The sequence below is a fragment of the Phalaenopsis equestris genome, unplaced genomic scaffold, assembly GCF_001263595.1.
Source record: "Phalaenopsis equestris unplaced genomic scaffold, ASM126359v1 Scaffold000787, whole genome shotgun sequence".
Taxonomy (NCBI): domain Eukaryota; kingdom Viridiplantae; phylum Streptophyta; class Magnoliopsida; order Asparagales; family Orchidaceae; genus Phalaenopsis; species Phalaenopsis equestris.
Genome location: NW_018165227.1, coordinates 916,574 through 922,216, shown reverse-complemented (window position 1 = coordinate 922,216; position 5,643 = coordinate 916,574). Strand labels below are relative to the sequence as shown.

Here is a 5,643-nt window from a genome sequence, read left to right as displayed (position 1 = left end):
TGACCCAGTTTGGAAAATTCGTAGAAGTCATGAGCGACTCTGTATCACTAGATCCAAGAATAAGAGACCCGCCACAAGCAGTTATAGTAAATCTCATTACAAATATTGAAGATGTAAATAGCGGATGAGGAGAATAAACATTCCAGTCTAGAAGCTGATTATGTAGAAAGAGAGCAAGAGGACCAGGACCAAGTTAGGACAGAAGCAAAAATTGTACATTTAGATGATGAGCATCATGACTTCATCACTGAAAATGAAGATGAATATCCTGATAAGGTATGCAGTACAACCTACTAATGATTGCTCTCTTGAACCATATCTTGGCGTTGCATTTGTACTGCATTTGGTTTTGTAGATCCGACTAGCATCGTTAGTGATCGATTTTCCTGCTAGAGCTATAGTTCACATGCTACACGTAATTGATCAATGTTCTACTAAATACATTGATATGTGAGGAGACTATGACCTTGTTTTTTTAAATATTCTTCAATAATTTGATTTAAAACCCTTCTAAAAATTATATGTCTGAAATACAGGGATATGATTATAATAAGAAAGGGACATATCAGAATTACCAGACGGTGCATTGAGGAAATATTAAGTAATTGTTGTATAACAAATGCACATATGGATTGCTTTTCACTAATAATTCAAAATAAGGGAGTAAAATCACCACATTTATTTAGACCCTTTCTCTACGTGCCTTCACTACATTGGGTAAATATTCAAGTTCGAATGATTCACATTGCTTGTGCACATTTCCATTATTTTAGAAGTTTTTGACCTATTAAATTATATATATGAAGTGGTACAGGAATGAAAACTCTAAAGTGTTTGTTAGGCACGTGACAAAGGGTACAGTTAGAAATTCTGAGTTCATTTTTTACCAATAATTGATAATCAACATTGGATACTACTTGTTGGGGATTTGAAAAACCGCAAATGAAAATTGTATGACTCCTTGCCCAGCAGAATGCATCTATCGATTGCCCATGACGTCGTAAGAAAATTTTAGCAATAACAATCTTTTGTGAACATTTCTTATATGCTATATTGATGCAACAAATCTTCCCTCTCTTTATTGAAAATTTTAAAATTGCAGATTAATGAGCTGTTGAAGGATGCGGGGGGAGCTTTTAGGAGTAACCTGGTAAAATGACCAGTATCTATGATGCAAGGCATACCGACCCAAACAAATAGCGTTGATTGTGGTATGTTCTTATGCAATACATCGAAACACTTATACAAATACACACAACCGATTGGAAGGATATTCTCGGATGGCAGGATCACATGCCATCATTCAGAGCTGAAATTGCATACGAAATGTGTAAAATTGCGTTGTCTAAACTATAAATGTAATGATAGCATTATTTTGTGATATTTTCATTATTTTAAAGAGTTTGGGGGCTCTAGGATAACGCGGTTTTTGCTGGGTTATTGCGGGGTTATAGCAGAGTTATTTCATAAAAATAAACAAATAGTGTTGATTCCATAACCTGCAGAACGACTTAAATAACCCACAAATAATGCAACCGTTTCACAACAATAATGACACGCTTGCGGGGTATTTTGGGGTTATGACAGAGTTATTGTGGGCTTATTACAGGCTTATTGCTGCCTTATTTGCGGGATCATTGTGGGCTTATTTGCGGGATTATTGCGGGTTTTTTTGCGGGATTATTGGAGGCTTATTGCGGGATTATAAAGGGCTTATTGCGGGATTATAAAGGGCTTATTGCGGGGTTATTTCAGACTTATTGCGAGATTATTCCAGTCTTATTGAGGGATTATTGCGGGCTTATTGCGAGCTTATTGCGGGATTTTTGTGAGCTTAGTTCGGGCTTATTGCTGTTTGTTGCAGGCTTATTACGAGATTATTGGGAGCTTATTGCAGGCGTATTGCAGGATTATTACACATAAAACCCTTTACATGAACTTACAAGAAATGAAACATTGATATTTATATTAAACACTCTACATATAAAAAAAAATCTGAAGAGAACTAGAACACAAATAACACAACATCCACTGATCTTACCGGAAAAACAATACATATTTTACACAAATCTTTACATTCATCTGCTCATAAAAACCAATGCATATATTATATAAAAATTTGCGAGTCCTCTGTGAAATGCCTTAAATTTCGTGATTCCGGCTTTCAGTGTCTGATATATACAAAAATAATCCATTTCCAATAAAGAGATCTCAACAAATATAAAGATACAGAACGTTGATACATGCTTTGCAAAATGGAGAATTTGGATGCAAATTTGAGCTATTATGAAAATATTGTCCACTAAAAAGAGAAAATAGTGTTCTTCGTGGTGAGCTTGTGGGCCTCATAAAAATCTCATGAGGCAGTTTGAGCTTAAGTTTCTCTTTCACAATATCCACAAATTTTTTCAATTTCGGGTTAACGCCTGCCTCATGAGATTTTTATGAGGCACACACACTCACCAGGACAAACACTTTTTTCGCTATTTACTAGACCATGTATTCATAATAGCTCAAATTTGTGTCCACATTCTCCATCTTGCAAAGCATGTATCAAAGGTTTACCTCTCAGCTGTCGTAGATCTCAGTAGTGGAATGCATCAGCAGTTCGGTGTACGTTGGTTCCGGTGTGACGTGTTCCTGTTGTAAAAACAAGTAAACCGTAGCGAACATATTTTAAGTTAAAAATAGAGTCACATATTGAATTTTGGTTAAACTTAACTCGGATAATATGATACTGCATACATATTTTCCTCTAACTGCAGATTCACTTCTTGGCTCATGGACATGTAATCCTTACGTGTTTGCATTGGTGAAGGTTAGACAAAAGTGCTGTTACCCTTTGCTCTTATGCTTTTTTGCCAATATCCTTTCAATTTTTAATTAGGTACTCCTTTGGGACACATTTTTAGGGGTCATTCAAATTCCATTCCCTATTAGGTGATTTCTTTTTTTTTTGTTTTCTTATTTGGTTGAGGTTGTTTCCCAGATAATGTGTTCAACACCTATAGATGCTGTTTTGAATGACTCCAGCATAAATTTTTGCGTGTTCATTTTCTTCTGCTATTTTCACTACTTAGTACGCAAACTTTTGAGCATGTGAATGAAATAAAAGGTCACTTGATGTTTCAAAAGACATTTGATAGTCATTCAGATGTTTATATTCAAAACTGTTATAGATGTATTTCTTTGCTTTCACAGACCATCACAATAAGAAATATTTATCGGGAATCTTTGTTATATTCACTCCATGAAGAACACATAGAGAGTGAGTGCAAAACAACCCCATCATTTCAAATTTCTTGCAGCTGCAAGTGATTTCGCAGTTAACCCTGTCAATTTAACAATCTAGGGTTTGTTCGTCTCCAGATTATCTAAATTCTTTACAGAGAATTCGTCAACACTGTGACATGAGACCTCGACATGTACTCCACATAACCCATACAATAACTCTTCCTCAAACATTAAATAGAGCTTGCGTGTGTGATATGAAGCAGTTTGTCTCAACGCTGAGCTTGCTTTAACTACGGGTGTAATAATAGTTTGAGTACTTTTGAAATCTTCATCTTTCTCGTTTCTTCTCCATTATTTCATTATATTTTCAAAAACCAGAAAACAATCAGTGAGAGAACTTGTGGGCTTAGATACACCATGACAAATATTATTTGTAGATTTTTTCTGCATTGATAATATTCTTATTCTAAATATTTCTTTATCGAATGTTGTTGACTACTTGTGTCTTATATTGTATAATTCATCTAACCACACGTTGCTGTGTAGGTTTCCTCTCTCGATCATTATAGCTCTTCTCTTCAAACTCCTCTTCAGAATCACACTTGGTCATGCATTTATAAAATATGTTGTTGACACACTTGTAAGACACACCACAATGCACCTTTGACAAAAATTTCTTATAGATATGCCACTGATATAATCTCTGTCTTTTGCGTGGTAGACAGTCTTGAATGACTCTTGCCATTGTTTGATCTTGATCTGTAAAAATTATAATTTGATGCATGTCAGTCATTATTCGAATGAATGCTTTAAATAACCACTTCACCCTCAGCTTCCCTAGCTCCTAGTTCGCCGAAAGAGGGGATCCTTTTGCCAGATTGGGCCTCCATTGGGTAGATCAGGGTACAAGCTCTAAGATTTGGTAAACCTCTTGCTTAAACTTCATTGTTCTCCGTTTTTTCAATTCTATTCGCATATTTTTAACTCACTTTCCCACAAATCTCTGTTGACATTGATTCTTCACGACCTAGAGTTGATTCCCACTAAATCTCTTGCTTTTGGGCCAAAAATTCTATTTTTCCTTAGCTTATCTTGCATAATGTGTAATTTTTCTTGCCATGGCTCTTAAAACCATGTGGAAAGGGGGATCGAGCTTCGACCACGCTAGATTTGTTAGTCGCGTCGCCTCGCAGTGGTACAGAAGCATTCTAGTCCGGAAGAAGTTGATTCTGGAACGGGTTCTTCAATTTTCGAAGTAGCTAATTGCAGTAGAAATTGATTGGCAGGAGTGGAGGAGTTTGTGCTATATAGTTGGCTCTGCTGTTGTCCCATTCGTCCGCAAATTCTATGCAAATGCGAAAGAATTCGTGGACGGGCAAGCCTTCATGCGGGGGAAGCTTATTCCCTTCGACCCATCCTCCATAAATAGTCTTCTTAGCCTCCCTGACATGCTCTAGTGTGACTTCGAGCGTTTCCTTCTGATTATTAGGAGGTCATTTCTCGTCTGACTGACGACGCCGATTAGTAGAAAGTTCGTTATAGGGAAGAGGTAAAGATACTTGTGAATTTTCTGTTGACGTATTTGTTGGCATCATTTTTGATCATTTGTGTAGGATTTTTAATTGACCGGAATGGGGTTATGCCTCATGCATATACTCTCCTTGTAGCTCGAGATATCTGTCAGGGCCCTCTGGAGCACTCTTGCAAGCCCAAGAGATGAATATTCACACGTATGTAGCTCGTGGTAACCAAGATGCATTGAACACTTGAAAAGAAAAGTTTTGGCGCTAGCGCGCTTGTCATTTCAGGTGATCTGACACATCCCCACCATGTTTTGGGAGCCCCCTTGCCTTCGTTCTGTGATCGTAGCGCGCTCGCGCCTTTTTCTGTGAGCACACCTGCGCTGACAAACACAGAGCTAGGAAACCTGCGCTGCCTTCTGGGTGCACCCGTGGTCGATCTTATGGACTCTAACACACTCGTGCCGCGATTGCAGAGCGTCCACGTTAAGCGTGGAGTGCCCGTGCTGTCGTAGAGCGCCCACGCTCGTGTTCTTAGGGCACTCGTGTGTTGGGCTCGTGTCGGAAGACAGTGAGTAGGGTGCCCCCACGCCGAGACCCTGGCGCACCCGCACAACGAACTTGGCGTACCCGCGCTGATCAAACCTGCTCTGGTTTTTCTGCATGCGATTTCTGAAAGGAGGGACCTTTGGTCCCCCAAATCACACCATTATGTTTATAACAAGGGGATCAATGGGTTATTACTTAATTATTATGCTTAATATGTCTTTAAGTAAGGGATCAAGGGTCCCTTAGCTGATTTTATGCCCAGAAATGGAAAGTGGGGATTCTTAACCCTGAACCCTTTATGGAAAATGAAGGGAGGGGGGGGGGGGGGGGGCTTCTTCCC

General features: G+C 38.5%; 1 protein-coding gene across 1 annotated transcript in view; it reads left to right on the top strand.

The window, feature by feature from the left end:
• The window catches only part of LOC110031187, a 165,971-nt gene that overhangs the window by 51,183 nt on the left and 109,145 nt on the right, over window positions 1–5,643 (top strand). The gene's annotated exons all lie outside the window — the stretch shown is intronic.